General features: G+C 43.2%; 1 protein-coding gene across 1 annotated transcript in view; it reads left to right on the forward strand.

The window, feature by feature from the left end:
• Positions 1-19,209, forward strand: part of ADCY2 (adenylate cyclase 2) — a 1,371,519-nt gene that overhangs the window by 842,496 nt on the left and 509,814 nt on the right. The window lies entirely within an intron of this gene.

Consider the following 19,209-nt stretch of genomic DNA (forward strand, 5'->3'; position numbering starts at 1 on the left):
TCCACAAGTCGTGTTTGCGCTACCTAAGTTTCCAAGTGGACTCTTGTCATTACCACACAAAGTTCTTTTGATTGGCTTCTCATCTGCCTCAAGAGTTTTCACAAAATGTCTTACAAAGCTGTTGCTCATTTATGAAAGAAGGGGACTTGAATGTTCACACATCTGGATGACTGTCTCATTGTCTCCTCGAACTCAAAAGATTTTTGAGGCCATCTAGCTGACACAATTTGATGCCTTGAGAACCTGGAACCAGTCTGGTTCCATCTCAGATTCTTCAGTTCATTGGAGAGAGGATCCACATCCCCCTTTGCAGAGCATTCCTGCCCAATAGAGCTCAGATGCTGTGCTTGTTTTGCCTCCAACTTCGGCAGCAATTACATGCAACAAAACGCAGAGTTCTCATTCTGCTGGGTCATATGACAGTGGCGATACATGTAGTCCCTCACAACCGACTGCACCTGTGGTTGCAATGGGGAGTAAAAGTCCATTGGGTGCAATATTTTATTTATTTATATATTTGTTATTTATATACCACTTATCTAATTTCTAAGTGGTTCACAAAACAATCATAATAAAAATGCATCATTAAAACAAAAACTAATACAAAGCACATGGGTCAGTAAAACAAAAAACAAAACAAACATATTAGCTGCTTAAATGCCTAATATATTCATTTTCTCACATCCTAAAACATCTACCTGCACAAAAGTAATCATTTTGTAAATATCATACACAATTTTTTTTATGAATAACACATTTCACATCTGCTAATATTAAAAAAGCAGTTCTCTTATTTTTAAAAGAAATAAAATAAATTAAACATAAACAATACCATCCCTGTTGCTATCCAAAAAAAATCTAAAAAATTAAATATTGTACACCTAATTAAACAAATGAGTTTTAAATAATTTTCTAAAGCTGATGAGTTTCTTAAGCTTCAAAGGTAAAGAGTTCCAAAACAAAGGACCTTGCACTATAAAGAGACATTCACATGATTTGACTAGCCTTATCAATCTAATTGATGGAACCTTTAATAGTAATTGGGATGCCAATCGAAGGAGTCTTGTGGATTGGTACAACTTTAGATCAGCATTGAAACAAGAAAACATGAGCCCATTGAATCTTTTAAAAACAAACAATAAGAATTTAAATTTGATTCACCAAGTAATAGAAAGCTAATGAAGTTGTTTCATGGTTGGAGAAATATGTTGGCGTATAGGAATTCCAAATATAATTCTTGCTGCATAATTTTGAACACATTGTAAAGATTTTAGTGTTACTTGTAGTAAACCAAAAATAAGAAATTACAGGGTCAAATGGAGTCATAATCAGACTGCACAACTGTTTGTAGGTCATGTTCTTCAATATACATGTAAATCCTATAAATCAAACATAATTTATAATATTCATTATGAACATGCTGACTTACGTATATGTGATGTAAAGTTAAGGAGGTGTCCATAATAGCACCCAAATTTTGTACTTGGTTTAATATGGGAACAGCATTTCCATTAATGGACAAATTGGAAGGGAAATTTACCTTTGGATTCCTTAAAGGTACAAGATTTCTGTCTTTTTCATGTTCATAGTCAAATTATCCATCATCAGCCACTGATTGAGAGTAATAATAATGGACTTGATGTTTTCTGATGTATCATTCACTGACTCAATACAGTCACCCACAAAAAGGAGAATACATAAGATAACCTCCATGAAAAGGGACATGTCTTGGTGGCTGATTCCATCAGTTGTGACAAAAGGGTCCCTTTTCGGATTCCATCACACTAGTTGATACTCACAACGGATACCTCAATGTGAGGATGGGGAGCTCATTTGCTTCAGTTCAATTCACACAGGGCTTGTGGTCTCCAAAGAAAGCAGTTTCCAGATCAACCTCTTAGAGTTGAGCAATAAAGAATGCAATTAATACATTTGCACCAAAACTTCAGGGACAATGTATAATGATATATACAATCAAGTAGCTATGTTTTACATTAACAAGGAAGGTGAGTCCTGTTCCAGGACCTTTTGCAAGGAAGCTGTGCAAATTTTAGAATGGACAGAAACACACACTATCATCCTGCAGGTAGCGGCGAATGCAGAGACTGATAGACGCAGCAGGATATTTCATCCTCATGAAAGGTCACTAGATCAAGCAGTAGTGGATGACCTGTTCAGTCACTTGCAACAGAACACAACTCAAAACCTGAACAGATTCTGCTCCATTTGCCCCAAGCACAGGTGGTATCTCAAGAGACATTCCTAATTCCTTGGTCGAACGGCCTGTTGTATGAATACCTGCCAATTCTTCTGATATCTCGAACAGTCCAAAATTGTATCCAAGATGGAGCAAACATGATTCTTATTGCGCCAGCGTGGCCAAGACAACCTTGATATGCCTAACCCATACAACTTTCCAGTCATCCACCATTTTCACTGGTGAACAGTTCACACCTACTAACCCAAAAAGGGGTAACTCTACTCTATCTGATGCATTCCTCCCTCCAGTTGATGGCATAGAGATTTAATGGATCGTTCTAGAGTACTTCAAGCTACCGACGTACATTCAGAACATTAGAATGTCTGCGAGAAAGCCTTCAGCCAGGAGAAATTATGCCTATAAATGGCAAAGATACTCGAAATAGTATTACACCAAAAGCTTTGACTCATTTACTGCACTCCTGAACATTTTTTAGAATACCTTCATACTCTCTGAGTCGAAGTTAGCAACAACATCCATATGGGTTCATCTAAGTACAATAGCAGTTTATCATACAACAAAGGATGAACCATCCAGTTCTACTCATCCTCTAGTATATGAAAAGCCTTCTCCGCTTCGCCCTCCAATCCAATAAACTCTGGTCCCATGGGACATAAATGTGGTCGAACTTATGTTTCAGCCATTTGAACCCCTGGAATCAGCATCTTTGATGCACTTAACTTGGAAGATTGTTTTTCTGATCTCAGTGACTTCAGCAAGGTGACTGAGTGAACTTTAAGCACTGGTACACTATTCCTCATATTCGCAGTTCCATCATGACAATGTCTATCTTTGGACCCATCCATCTTTCTTACCAAAAGTGGACTCTGCATTCCATTTGAATCCATCATTTCTCTACCCATGTTTTTCCAAAACCACATGGGAATGACAGGGAGAGGAATTTACACATGTTAGACTGCAAATGGGCTTTAGCCTATTACAAGAAAATAACTCTGTCTATCAGATGGACATACCAGCTGTTCGTTTTTCTTAATGCAGATGCACCTGGTACAGCAGTGACAAAGAGGACATTGTCAAATTGGATAACTCAATGTATTCAATTCTGTCATGCTGCACAATTTGTCTAACTGAAAGGTTCCATTAAAGCTTATCAAGTGAGAGCAATGGCTGCCTCTAAGGCACATCTTTAAATGTTCTGATTAAGGTCATTTGTAAAGCAGCTACATGGTCATCGATTTGTAGGTTCACATCTCACTATTGTCTCAACCAGCAGTCAGCATCATCAGCTCGGCAGGATCAGTAATCTTAAACCACATACTTGAGGGGCTGTCTACAAAGAGGATAGGTTGCAAAAGAAAAAGAGATTTCTAATTGGGAAAGAGAGGACAAATTGAATGTGTTTCACAAAGTCAAGGCAATCCTGAGTTTAGGACTCCCAGAAAGCAAGGCTAATTCACCCTGCTTATTGACAGAAAAAAAAAGTTTGCTTACTGTAAGCAGTATTTTCTATTGATAGTATGATTTAGCCATGTGACAACCCCCCCCCCCCCCCCTTCCCAGCTCTCCTTCCTGGCTGTCTACATTACTTCATTAAAATGGCTTTATCATGAACTGAAGAGACCTCCAGGAAATGTGTGGGAAGAGCCGCGCAGGCACATAAGCAAAGCTCTGCAATCTTGAAGAGATAGCTCTGCCCCCGTGATACCAGATGATGTCACCCACAAAACATGGCTAAATCATCCTGCTATCTATGGAAAACACCATTTATGGTAAGCAAACTTGCTTTTATTTACATCTTCAAAAAATTCTAAAAGATTGGTAAAACACAACTTCCCCTTACTAAAACCATGTTGACTCATCCCCATTGAGTCATCCCCATTGAGCCATGTCTGTCCAGTGATGATGATTTTTTTGAATGGCTTCTACCATTTGGCCTGGCACTGATGTCAGGCTCATTGGTCTATAGTTTCCTGGATCACTCCTGGAGCCCTTTTTAAAAATCTGTGTCACACTGGCCACTTTCTAGTCTTTCAGAATCATGGCTGTTTTAAATGACATGTTTTAGAATTCTGGGATTGGATGTCAATCTTTAGTTTGTCAATCAGATCTATTATATCCTCCATTGTCACTGATATTTGCATTAGTTGCCCAGAATCTCTACCATTAAAGATGAATTCAGGTGAGGGTGTGTTCCCAACCTCCTCCTCCATAAAAACCAAGACAAAAAATTCATTCAGTTTTTCTGCTATTTCCTTGTCCTCCCTGAACTGCCCTTTTACATCTCAGTCAACTAGGGGCTGAACTGACTCCCTTACAGACTTTTTGCTTCAAATGTTCTTGAAATCATTTTTGTTATTAGTTTTTGTCTCATTCGAATGCGTTTTCATAGATTTAAAACTGAAGACAGGTCAAGAGAGACTAACTTGCCAATTTTTATGCTCTTGCCTATTTTCATCTTATGGATCTGCTTTCCATATTTTGAATGATGCCCTTTTAGCTTTAACTGCCTCCTTTACCTCACCATTAAACCACACTAGCAGTCATTTGGCCTTTCTGTAGCCATTTTTAATGCATGGAATACATCTTATCTGGGCTTCCAAAATGGTATTGTTAAACATTGGGGGTTACAGTAATGGCATAAGGGGTCTAATAAATGAATACATCAAGACAAGATAAGTACTATTTTTAATGTGTAATAAAAAAAATTTAAAAAATTACAATAGGAATAGACCTATGAACATAGATAAGGCTTTGAAAGCATATGCATGGTGGTAGAGCCTATTATGTGGTCTAATATACAAGGAATATTTATAGTGATCATTTTTTGGAGGATAATATGGCTTAAAAACTATTTTAAAATTCATTAACCAGGTGTTTTTTTTTTTAAGTATATGTGTGTATATGTATATAAGTATAGCTATATAGCTATATATCCCTCGGTTTTGGACATCTCTTATAATCAGGGGGTTTGGGTTTTTGGTTTTGTTTTTTTAAACAAAATTGGCAAAGAAAAAAAATGTTCCAATCCGAGTGGACTGAAATGGCCCACCCTGGAACCTAAAACGAAATGGGGGTGAAGAAAAATGTATGCACACCTCTAATAATTACTATGAACAGCCACTAGATGATAGAATGAATGTTAAAAGGACACTGTGCATCTTGAATTATGGGAAGGTTCTGGACTGAACATTTTTTGGGTTTTACTCTGTCTTTCTCCTTTAAAAAAGTCCTGGGAAAAGGGTCCTCTTTGGGGAGTATTGTTTAGGCTGTATAAGAAAGTGTTCAAAGTTTGGCAGGAGGAGTTGGGCGGATCTCACCTGGAGAGCAGGGTGCTAGGGTGATTCTCATTAAGGAGAGAGCTCTCCAGGGGCTTTCTCTGTCGAGGGGAAAGACTGGACGCTGGAGAGATATTTCTCCCCTCTAGGGAAACATGCAAGAGACTCGGCCTGGGTCTTAAGTGTTTAGGATTGGTCAGGGTCCCACAGTCTATGGATGAACAGGAGAAGAAGAGGTCTTGGAGAAGTGATAGCTGGAGATACCAAGGAAATCTTTGCCTACTACCTGAAGGAGACATTTGGAATGGGTTCAATGTGGAGAGATAGTTCCATGAAGTGATCAAAAGCATTAATTTGTATCTAATATGTGAGTACTGATGCGAATAAAACTGATGTGGTTATTGGGGGGACTGTCAGTTACATAAATAATGAACATAAATTGTTGTGTGGAACATCAACCTTAGAAATTTCACAGAAATTCTTCCTCCATATTAAAGCCTTATAAGTGGACTGGGGAGTGGCATTGTTCCAGAATATAAATCAAATAAATAAATAAATAAATTCTTAGTCTTCCATAGGAGACAGTTAATGTAAATAAAATGATGTGAATTATGATGATATTTGGAGTAATATAGTCTGCTGGTATAGAGAGAGGTGGATCACTTATGGTTATTTCTACTAACCCAGGGAAGTATATAGTTGATATAAGAGCATTTGATTAATGTTGCTATGAATGCCTTTGAATCCCTGATTAAATTAGTGTCTTTTAATATGGATAGAAACATAGAAATGACGGCAGAAGAAGACCAAACGGCCCATCCAGTCTGCCCAGCAAGCTTTCGCACTTTTTTTCTCTCACATACTTATCTGTTTCTCTTGGCTCTTAGTAACCTTTTTTTTATTCTATTTCCCTTCCACCCCCGCCATTAATGTAGAGAGCAGTGTTGGACCTGCATCTAAGGGAAATAGCTTAATTTAGTTAGGGGTATTAACCACCGCAATAAGCAAGCCACACCCATGCTTATCTGTTTATTCAGACTATGTAATTCAGTCCTTGTTGATTGTTGCCTGAATATAGATCCACCTTTCTTCATTCCCCCCTGCCATTGAAGCAGAGAGCCAAGCTGGCTATGCATTGAAAGTGAAGTATCAGTCTTGCTCCCCTGCCGTTGAAGCAGAGGGCTATGCTGGATATGCGTGAAGTGTCAAACTTCCTCCCCTGCCGTTGAAGCAGAGGGCTATGCTGGATTTGCGTTGAAAGTGAAGTATCAGGTATTTTATTGGTTTGGGGTAGTAACCGCCATAGCAAGCAAGCTACTCCCCTGCTTTTATGTGGTTGCAAATCCTTTTTTCCACATTTCCTCTTGCCGTTGAAGCATAGAGCAATGTTGGAGTCGCATTATTGAATAAGGATATTCATCTCCAGGTAGTAGTCAACATTCCCTCAAGCCAACCCATGCCTCTTGTCTTCATTCACATCCTCTAGACTTTATGGATCCACAGTATTTATCCCACGCCCTTTGAAATCCTTCACAGTTTTGGTCTTCATCATTTCCTCTGGAAGGGTATTCCAGGTATCCACCACCCTCTCCGTGAAGAAATACTTCCTGACATTGGTTCTGAGTCTTCCTCCCTGCAGTTTTAAATCGTGACCCCTGGTTCTGCTGATTTTTTTCCAACTGAAAAGGTTTGTTGTTGTCTTTGGATCATTAAAACCTTTCAAGAATCTGAAAGTCTGTATCATATCACCCCCTACTCCTCCTTTCCTCCAGGGTGTACATATTTAGATTCTTCAATCTCTCCTCATAAGTCATTTGATGAAGACCCTCCACCTTTTTAGTCGCCCTTCTCTGGACCGCCTCCATCCTGTCTCTGTCCCTTCGGAGATACAGTCTCCAGAACTGAACACAGTACTCCAGGTGAGGCCTCACCAAGGACCTGTACAAGGGGATAATCACTTCCCTTTTCTTACTTGATATTCCTCTCTCCATGCAGCCCAGCATTCTTCTGGTTTTAGCTATCGCCTTGTCTCATTGTTTCGCCGACTTCAGATCATTAGACACTATCACCCCAAGATCTCTCTCCTGCCCCGTGCACATCAGCCCTTCTCCCCCCATCGAATACAGTTCTTCCGGATTTCCACACCCCATATGCATGACTCTGCACTTCTTGGCATTTAATCTCAGCTGCCATGTCTTTGACCACTCTTCCAGTTTCCTTAAATCCCATCTCATTCTCTCCACTCCTTCCGGCGTGTCCACTCTGTTGCAGATCTTAGTGTCATCCGCAAAAAGACAAACCTTACCTTCCATCCCGTCCGCAATGTCGCTCACAAAGATATTGAACAGGACCGGTCCCAACACCGACCCTTGTGGCACTCCACTCAATACCGCTCTCTCTTCAGGGTAAGTTCCATTTACCATCACACATTGACTTCTGTCCGTCAACCAGTTTGCAATCCAGGTCACCACCTTGGCACTCACTCTTAAGCTTCTTATTTTATTCACCAGTCTCCTGTGCGGAACCGAATCAAAAGCTTTGCTGAAATCCAAGTAGATGACATCGAGCGCTCTTCCTTGATCCAATTCCTTGGTTACCCAGTCAAAAAACTCTATCAGATTTGTCTGACAGGATCTTCCCCTGGTGAATCCATGCTGCCTCTGGTCCAGCAATTCTTCCCAAGAAACAAATCGGAAGCCGATCAATTATGCTGAAAAGCAAGACGAACAGCAGTGATCGGCGTGACAGGGACCCCCCACCGGTGTTAGCCTTATGATTTTGTATATTCAGATTACTGGAAACCCCAGAAATAAGTTCTGTTTTGTTCATGATAACTTGATGAGTAAGACCGTATTTTAACTCAAGATGTGGGTGCATTCCACATCAGAAGGAGGGGAACAGTCAGAGGTGTTCATAACGGGGAGGCCTGTGTGTTTGGGTTTCTCTGTCCAAACGAGTTATCTAGCCCTTTTCTCTGTGCCTGGTCCACTTCACATATGCTTGACCAAAATGAAAGCAGAGCTACTGAGAGACTGGTGCTCAGCTGAAAAACAGGCATCAGATATCTCTCTCATTTTATGTTCTCCAGCAGGGAGTTAAACCACATAGGAGAAGCTGGCAAAGCATATAAGTAATGCTGCAGAAGATCTGGGAAAAGTGTTGGTGATTTTATCCTTAGGTTAAACTAATTTTTCTTTTGTTCTGTGTTTACTGATGAAATTAAATTCACTTAACTATTGCTTTACTACAGTCTTTAAGCTGTTTCTGCCTTTGGGGCCGATGCAATAAATTTTACAGAAAACGGGCGCTGACTTTTCAGCACCCGCTTTCTTAGCGCATGCATGGCATCCTCAAGGGATGCAAATTAGGGGGTTGCCTAGCAAGGAGGCGCTGCAAGCGACCCTTGCGCCTCCTTGCTAACGTGACCCTGCGGCAGCTGCCGGTTATGAAGACAGACACCGGTAAACTCTGCATCGGTCTTCATAACTTGGCTATCTGCCAAGGTTTTGGGTTTTTTTTTTCTCACAGGACAAGCAGGATGGTAGTCCTCACATATGGGTGACATCACAGGATGGAGCCCAATCACGGAACACTTCTGTCAAAGTTTCAAGAACTTTGACTAGCCCCTACTGGGCATTCCCAGCATGGCACTAACCCTGCAGGCAGCAGGGGTCCCCCCTTCAGTCTTCTTTTTTCCGTTCAGCAGTAGCCACGCGGTTAAGGAGCTCTGCAGAGATTCCTGACAGGAATTTTCGTCACGGAATTACTAAAAATTAATTTACCCCACGGGGTCCCTCCTTCAACTTTTTCAAGCCGCGGTACTCCGGTAAGATTTTACCCATTTTCCGTAGATTACCGTCGAGTTTGGCCCTCGCGGCCTACCGGCTGTCGACCGTACTGCAGCTCAATTTTTTCATGGCCATGGTGTTGGGGTTCCGCCGGTGTCCGGACTGGTAATCGCACCATGTCCATCACAGACCCTCACAAAGTCTGTGTAATGTGTCTCGGAAGTGAGCACGATGTCCTAACCTGTACCAAATGTGCCCTTATGACACCAAAAGGTCGCAAGGCTAGAATGGAGAAGATGGAGCTTCTCTTCCGTGCTCAAACCCCGACGCTGTCCATTGCATCGACGTCGTCAGAACCGGCACAGATAACTTCGCACCAGAATCGACCTCCGGCCGGTGACCGTCCAGCATCAACGACTTCTCGGCCTTTGTCACGCTCTACTCCTCCCTCCCCCAGGACCGAGGGGATCATAGAGATAAACATCGCTACCGGCATCGAAAGTCTCGGACAATTGAGGGAGCGAAATCATCAACCTCGCCATCGTCCGAGCCGCCGTCGAAGAAACCCCGTCCAGAAAAGGCACCGACCTTTTCAGTGACCGGCACCGAGACAACCCTCACCCGACAGCATATCGGGAGCCGCGACTCCGCCTTTAGGGTGGTCCCTCCGGCTATGCCTCTGCCTCCTTCTTCTGTTCTGGAGCCGGGCTGCTTGCTCTAGGTCTCTGAGAAGAAATGAACTGGATGGTTTAGGAGGCCATCCACAAGGCGATGCACTAGGGATGTGAATTGTTTTTCTGACGATTGAAAATATCGTACGATATTTTCAAAGTCGTCAGAAATTGGGTGCTCCCCGAAACCGATAGGAAAACCCACAAAATTGTTCATGGGGTTCTCTTATCGTTTTGGGGGAGGCCAGGAAAAACGGCACACAAAAACAACCCCTAAACCCAGCCTGACCCTTTAAAACAGCTCCCTTAGCTTCCCCCACCCTCCCGACCCCCCCCCCCCCCCCAAAAAAAAATTTAAAATTACCTGGTGGTCCAGGGGGGGTCCCGGGAGCGATCTCCCGCTCTCGGGCTGTTGGCTGCCACTAATAAAAATGGTGCCGATGGCCCTTTGCCCTTACCATGTGACAGGGTATCCGTGCCATTGGCCGGCCCCTGTCACATGGTAGGAGCACTGGATGGCCCGTGCAATTTTTAAAGATGGCGCCGCTCCTGGGACCCCCCTGGACCACCAGGTAATTTTAAAACATTTTGGGAGGGTCGGAAGGGTGGGGGAAGCTAAGGGAGCTGTTTTAAAGGGTCGGGTGGGTTTTTTGTTTATCGGCTGGGGGGCAGCCGATTAAAAAAAAAAACAAAAAAAAACCCCGATCAGGCTGCACGAAAAAAAATTCACGATGTTCCGATTCACATCTCTACGATGCACCGACACCAGAACCGATTGCGGAACCGACCACTGACCCGATTCCTGCAGTGTTGGCACCGCTGCTCTCGAGGATGGAAGCGCTTATGGCTGCTTTTCCACTGATGGACCCCGGGTCACCGATGGCTCCGGTGCCTTCCCCGCTTGCATTGCCATCGGGAGGAGAAACACTGCTCCGCATCCCTCCTTCGGGAGTTCTGCCGATACGTCCGGTGCCACCGATCCACCCATTGGTGCCGACGTGTCCATCGGTACCATCGAGCTATCCATTGATGCCCTCGATGCCTGCACTGGTGCCTTCGATGCCTTCATCGGTGCCTCCAGTTATTCCTTTGAGTCCTTCGGAGCCTCGACCAGGACCTTCAGGGATCCCACCGCCTCATCCTCCTCTAGTCCCTAGAGGAGCAGGTGCTGATCCCTACGACATCTGGACTGATTCTTCACCAGACACCGATGATTTGCCTTCACCTACTGAAAGTAGAAAGTGTTCTCCTCCAGAAGACCTTTCCTTCATAAATTTTGTGAAAGAGATGTCTGAATGGGTACCCTGCCAATTGCAGACTGAACAAGATGACAGGCATCAAATCATGGAGCGGTTACAATTCCTGGATGCTCCCAAGGAATTAACCTCCATCCCTATCTACCAGGTTCTTCTAGATCTCCTCAAAAAGAACTGGGAATATCCTGGCTTTGTGGCTCCAGTCCACAGGAAAGCTGACACCACCTATCTCGTTCAGTCAGCTCCAGGTTTTCACAAACCTCAATTGAATCTGTTGTTGTCGAATCTGCCCAGAAAAGAGCAAGGAGAGCAAAACCTCACACTTCCTTTCTCCCAGGCAAGGAATAGAAATTTCTAGATGCCATTGGTCGCCGTGTCTTCCAGGGATCAATGCTCATCTCCAGAATTGCCTCTTATCAGCTCTATATGACCCAATATAATAGAGTCTTATTTAAGCAGATACAAGATTTAACAGACTCCCTGCCTCAGCAATTTCAAAAGCAACTCCAAACCCTAGTCAACAAGGGTTTTGAGGCAGGCAAGCATGAGATACGATCATCGTATGATATCTTTGACACTGCAACCAGGGTATCTGCAGCTGCTATCTCGGCAAGATGATGGGCCTGACTCAAGTCTTCCGACCTTCGCCCTGAAGTTCAGGACAGATTGTCCGACCTCCCCTGTGTAGGAGACAATCTATTTGGCAAGCAGATTCAATGGACTGTGGCGGAACTAAAGGACTATCATCAGACCATGAGACAGCTCTCTCTCATGCCTTCCGAATACTCTTCAAAACAGCCTTTTAGGAAAGACTCTAAGAAGTCATTCTTCCGCTCGAAGAAGTCCTACCCGCCACCAACTAGAACCCGTTCTACGAGACCATTTTAGAAAGCCCAGTCTCGTCAGACACATAAATAAAAATTGCAAACAGCCCCTCAGCCGGGCCCTGCATCCGGTTTTTGACTCTTACATAGAGAGCAGCAGCCAGCTTCCATTGCCCCACATACCAGTGTGAGGTCGATCGTGCCATTTCAACAACAGGTGGCACTCAATCATCTCAGACCAGTGGGTCCTAGTGATAATTGCTCAGGGTTATCGTCTGAACTTTCTCTCCATTCCACCGGACTCCCCACCCTCTACTGACGTGGAGAACATCCAACCACTCACTGCACCTGGAGCAGGAGGTCTCCCTCCTCCTCCAGTCCAGAGCAATAGAACCAGTGCCATACACACAACAAGGCCTAGGGTTCTATTCCCTGTACTTTCTAATCCACAAAAAATCAGGAGGTGTTCATCCAATTCTGGATCTACGTGCCCTCAACAAGTACCTCCAGCGAGAGAAGTTCAAAATGGTAACCTTTGGCTCTCTTCTTCCTCTTCTACAAAGAGGAGACTGGCTCTGCTCTCTAGACCTCCAGGACGCATACACTCATATTGCGATAATTCCATCTCATCGCAAATTCCTGAGGTTTCTAGTAGGCCCCAAGCACTATCAGTACCGAGGGCTTCCATTCGGCCTTGCGTCTGCACCACGAGTCTTCACAAAATGCCTCATTGTAGTTACAGCCTTCCTCAGAACTCAAGGTGTTCACGTCTACCCCTATCTAGACGATTGGTTAATCAGGGCTCCCACTCAGCAAGCTGCTCTGTCGTCCCTACATCTTATTTTATACACTCTAATTTCACTCTTATTTCTTGTCAACTACGACTAATCCTACTTAGTCCCATCTCAAACCTTTTCGTTCATTGGGGCAGACTTGGACACCTTGCAGGCAAAGGCTTTTCTGCCTCGACAGCGAGCTCTCACTCTCGTGTGAATTGCACACCAGCTGCATTCTCAACACTCCACGACTGCACATCGCTTTCTCATCCTCCTGGGACACATGGCATCCTCAGTTCAGGTCACCCCAATGGACCACTTGGCCATGAGAGTCATGCAGTGGACTCTTAAGGTCACAATGGACTCAATCCATTCAACCCCTGTTGACCATTGTCCACATAACTGATGCAATCCGTCAGTCTCTCGCCTGGTGGAGAAATCAGGTCAATCTCCTCCAGGACTTGCCCTTCCAGGCTCCAGACCCTCTAACTCTCACCACCGATGCTTCCAACCTCGGCTGGGGAGCCCACGTGGCCGATCTGCAGACACAAGGATCTTGGTGTCCAGAGGAAGCCAAACACCAAATAAATTTCCTGGAGCTGCGAGCAATCAGATATGCTCTCAGGGTATTTCAGGATCGCCTCTCCAATAAGTCATCCTGATCCAGACGGACAACCAGGTGGCCATGTGGTACATCAACAAACAAGGAGGGACGGGCTCCTACCTTCTGTGTCAGGAAGCTGCATAGATATGGGCAGAGGCCCTCTCCCACTCGATGTACCTCAGGGCCACCTACTTGCCGGGATTGGACAATGTGTTGGCAGACAAGCTGAGTCGCACCTTTCAAGCGCACGATTGGTCTCTCAACCCCTCAGTAGCGAACTCGATCTTCCTCCAATGGGGTTATCCTCAAATAGACCTCTTTGCGTCACCTCAAAATCGCAAAGTAGACAACTTCTGCTCTCTCACTTGCAGCCAACACTATCAGCCAAGAGACGCGTTCTCCCTATCATGGACAACCGGTCTTCTATACGCATTCCCTCCACTTCCACTTCTCTCGAAGACTCTCGTGAAGTTACGTCAGGACAAGGGAACCATGATCCTGATAGCACTCCACTGGCCACATCAAGTGTGGTTTCCAATACTTCAGGATCTCTCCATTCACAGGCACATTCCCTTGGGAAAGGACCTGCTTCTAATCACTCAGAACGACGGGTGCCTCCGCCATCCCAGTCTTCAAGCCTTGTCCCTGACAGCATGGAATTTGAAAGGTTAATCCTTCAGCCCACTTAACCTTTCTGAACCAGTTTCCCGTGTCCTGATTGCTTCACGGAAGCCTTCCACGAGAAAATTGTATTCTTACAAATGGAACAGGTTTATGTCATGGTGCTCTTCTCAATCCCTTGACCCCATTACCTGTCCAATCACGAAGTTTCTGGACTATCTCTGGCACTTTCAGAGTCAGGTTTAAAAACTTCCTCCATCAAAATGCATGTCAGTGTGGTTGCAGCCTTCCATAAAGGTGTTGGGGAAGTTCCTATTTCAGTACAACCCCTTGTAACATGTTTTTTGAAGGGCTTGCTTCACCTCAAGCCTCCTCTGCGTCCTCCAGCCCCTTCTTAGGACCTCAACCTAGTTTTGGGTTGGCTCATGAAACCACCTTTTGAGCCTCTTCAATCCTGTGACCTTTGATATCTCACATGGAAAGTGATTTTCCTTTTGGCAATCACTTCCGCTCGCAGAGTTAGTGAATTACAAGCTCTAATTACCTACCCGCCTTACACTAAACTTCTGCAAGACCGGGCAGTCCTCTGCACTCACCCTAAATTCTTACCTAAGTTGTTTCGGAGTTTCATCTCAATCGATCCATTATACTACCTACCTTTTTTCCCAGGCCCCATTCCAATCCAGGAGCGCAGGCTCTGCATACCCTTGACTGCAAACGGGCTCTAGCGTTCTACCTATACCGTTCAGCTGCTCACAGGAAAAGCACTCGATTGTTTGTCTCGTTCCATCCTATCAAATTGGGGCAGCCTGTGGGTAAGCAGACTCTCTCCTCCTGGTTAGCGGACTGCATTTTCTTTTGCTATCAGCAAGCAGGCATTCCACTTCAAGACCTTGTTAAAGCACACTCTGTGAGGGCCATGGCGACTTCAGTAGCACACCTACGATTGGTGCCGCTTCCTGACATTTGCAGGGCTGCCACCTGGAGTTCTCTCCATACCTTTACAGCCCACTATTGCTTGGACAAAGCCGGAAGACAAGATTCCATCTTTGGCCAGTCTGTCTCGCGCAACCTGTGTACAACATGACGTACCAACACTCTTCCGCCTGCCTGGTGAGGTTCAGGATGCCCTCGGCCAAATTTCATCCCAGGCCTAGTTCCTTGCATGCCTGGGTACATTTGGTGCATACTCGGACATCCTCAGCTCGGTACTCACCCATATGTGAGGACTACATCCTGCTTGTCCTATGAGAAAGCAAATGTTGCTTACCTGTAACAGGTATTCTCACAGGACAGCAGGATGGTAGTCCTCACGAAACCCGCCTGCCACCCCGCAGTGTTGGGTTTATAACGTCTTCTTATTTTATTTTCGGCACTACCTGTTGCTTTTTATCAAGTCTGAAGGGGGACCCCTGTTGGATGCAGGGTTAGTGCCATGCTGGGCATGCCCAGTAGGGGGCCAGTCAAAGTTCTGGAAAATTTGACAGAAATGTTCAATGATAGGGCTCCATCCTGTGATGTCACCCATATGTGAGGACTAACATCCTGCTGTCCTGTGAGAACACCTGTTACAGGTTAGCAACATTTGCTTTTTGTGCATATGGAAAAACCCTTTACAGATTGATATTCAAAGTGTTTATATAGTTAAAATCTTCTTTTAACTGCAGAAATGTTGCTTTTATTAATATCTCCTCATCTCTCTGGGTAGCATGCATTTGCTGTGCAGACAAAATTTACTCAACAAAAGGTGGCCAGGTTGGAGGAATGCTGGGGACAGGCTTAGGAATTTATCTGATTAGTTTCATTTTTAATAGTGCCAACCAGCTAATCTTGGCCAAACAATTTTAGGAACTGCTGCCTGCTTTTGCTTCACATTCCCTTCCCTCTCCTCCTTTGCTATATTTCTTCCTTTCTTCTTTCCTATCCTTCCCTTTACTCTTTTCTTCTCTCCCATTTCAATTGTGTATGTTACCGTTTCCGCAATATTAGGGTAGCCAAGTGTCTTGCTTTATGCAGGACTGTTTATAAAGAAATGTCCCTATGTTCTACTTAAGCAAGAACAGGATGCACAATTTTCCTGTTTTTCCAATTTGGCAAGATATGAATAAACCACAAACAAACGGTTGTATAAGGCTTCAAGATCCTCTTTATATAAATCTATCAATCAAACAAATCTCTAGAAAGGAGGAATTATATTTTACCAATACTGTCTCAAATCTGATTTTTGGGAAATTGTATCAGAATAAATGTGCTTTCACAGTCGCCTGGCTCTTGCCCGCATAGGGCTACAACCAGTATCGTGTAAATAGCACACACAGTCACCTCATTTACTCTTTCCCAACAAACGCTGTTCCTTTCTGTTTCTTACCTCCCCCTCTCGATCTCCCATCCCCTTAAATGTATCTCCTCGTTCTGGTGCCTCTACTGTCTAGTGGAATTTCAGGCCTGGGTGGAGAAAAGACAGACTTTTAAATGTTTATTATGACTTTTAAAGTGATGTACTGTATTTTGGGGATTCATCATTCACCTTCTAGACAGTAAGGAGATAATGGCCATGGAGAAGGATAGGCAGGAAGCTTTTCTCTCCTGTTCCTTCCTCCTACTGCACTCTAGTCTGCACAGCAGAGACTTTATCCTGTAGCACCTGCCCACCTGAAGTCTGAGTGCAAATTTCATAAGATTCACCCACTTTTGGGCTACTTTTATCTAACTAGTTCTTAATATTTCACACATTACTGGTGTTTAACTTGCATCTTAAGTAAATAAATTATATATATACTTTATTTAAGCATTTTATATACCATCATTCCTAATAAAGATCACAACAGTTCTCAAGAGACAGTTATAGATTATGGGGTAGATTTTAAAAGAAGCGCACATGGCGTACATGTGTGCGTGCTACCCGGTGCGCAGTCATGTACACCCGATTTTATAACATGCATTCGCGTGTTATAAAATTGGGGGTCGGCGCGCGCAAGGGGGTGCACAGTTGTGCAACTTGCGCACGCCGAGCTGTGCTGCCTTCCCCCGCCCTTTCCCCCCTACCTTTTCCTTTGCTTTTTTTAATCTCCAAACTTACTTCAGTCCTGGGGTTAAAGTAAGTTGCACGTGCCGGCCAACTGCCAGCGCGCGATCCCCGGCACAGCGGCAAATATGGCTGCTGTGCCGGGAGCCTAACCCCGTCCATGTCCGGCCTGCCCCGCCCCCTCCCCACCCCTTTTTTGCAAGCCCCGGGACTTACACACGTCGCAGAGACTTTTTAAAATAGGCCCGGTGCGCGTAAACCCTCCGGATTTACACACGTAACCCTTTTAAAATCCGGCCCTATGGCTATTCGATAGTTTGAGACATTCATAATATGGGTCTAATCATTCATAGAGTCAGATCAATGCATTTATGACTCAGGTGGATACTTGAAAGAGGAATAGTAGATGACATGGTGAGTAAAAGGCATAGTTCATGATGAAGAATGTGCATAAATAATCGTTCTTTACTTCAGGTTGAGTAAATCTGAGTGGGAATTATTTGAGAATGTAATTGCTTAGTTCATTAAGTGGCAATTTAGAGAATCCTTTCTTCTAATTGAGTTAGATTAGGTTGTATGCGTTTTTGAAGAGCCATGATTTTAGCTCTTTTTTTTAAATTTTTTTGTCTGGGATCAGTCGTAGCCTTCTTGGTAGGGAGTTCCACAGATTTGGTCCAGCAATGGAAAAGGCACTGTCTCTTAACTGCATATTTTACTTTGGCATTTCTATATACATATTATATATATAAACTGTATATATATAATATAGTTTATATATATTGAATTCACTTCCTTATTTAGTTGCAATCTAACTCATATCTGTATATCATATCTATATGTAATCATTACTTATATGCTCAGTACCTTGTTAGTTTATCTAATCCATTATGAGCCTACCTTTTAAAGCAGAATATCAAATGCTTATAAATAAATTAATTTAAAAAGACAATATGCATGTCCTTCTGCCTGCCTTCCCCTGTGTTTATTGTCCCCATTATGCCAGAGTTTATATCTCTCTCTATTTTAATCATTACACGTATATTCATCAGTGTTACCTACTTGTTACTGTGTCTGTGCCTGTAGACTAGTGTTCATCCCACAAGCATTTTCCCAATAATGAAATTCATTCTTCTTAGGCTATAGAACATAATCTTTTTTTATGCTCAAACTTCAAGATTCAGTCTTTGATGGTAAGCCATTTCATCTGTGAGAATGAGCAGTAATTCTATGAATTTTAACAAGCAGAGCAGGTATCTTTGTCTACACTTTATGATTGAGAAAAGGATACAAAGCTTGTGTTGAGTATGACTTGTGATGAATGATGATTACTGCGTAACTGAGTAATTATAAATAGTATGCATAAGCCTGTTTTAGGCAAAACTAAAAATCCATCTCTCTTGACTTTCATAAAGCCTACATTAGTTTTTTCTTTTATTTTACCTCTAATGCATTCATGTGATTTGATTGACCTCTACCCATTTTACTTTTATTTTGCTACCTATCAATAATAATTTTAAATATAGCTTAAAACATCTATAAATAAGTACATTTATTAAAGGGTAGCTGTCAGAATATAGACTGGAAAAATATTTGAAAAATTAACTTTTAAAGGAAAGCATGTTATAAATGTATGTATGTTATTAACAATTACAAGTTTTGGAACAGACCCATGTGCTAAATGGCAGCGATGCACACACTGCCATGGAAGTGAGGGTTTGATTTCCGAATCTGTATTCTACTTCTCTGACCTGCTGGGGATGCTGCAGAGATGGTCTTTGTGGCTTCTGGAGAGAGGGAGCCTCCACTATTGCACAATGGTGACATCTAGTGCTAGACTTGGTATATGTGTGTACCAAGTTCCAGCAGATGTTGCTGCTGTAGTGGCTGGGAGAAATGGGAAAAGAAACTTATAAAATGTCAAAAAACCCTGGATAGTTATGAATGCAAACTCATGGTGCTGTTGCTCAGAGGTTAGTTCCAACTGGGCTTGAAGCAAAAAGGAGCAAAAAAAAAAAAAAAAAGACTTCCAGATCAGAAAAGAAAATTACACTTTTCAGGCTTTTCTTCAAAATTCATGTTATGGCTTGTTATTTTACTTTGGTATTTCTATTGAACTGAAGCTACTAAAATTAATGTTCAGTATGCACA

Source organism: Rhinatrema bivittatum, chromosome 2, assembly GCF_901001135.1.
Source record: "Rhinatrema bivittatum chromosome 2, aRhiBiv1.1, whole genome shotgun sequence".
Classification (NCBI taxonomy): Eukaryota; Metazoa; Chordata; class Amphibia; order Gymnophiona; family Rhinatrematidae; genus Rhinatrema; species Rhinatrema bivittatum.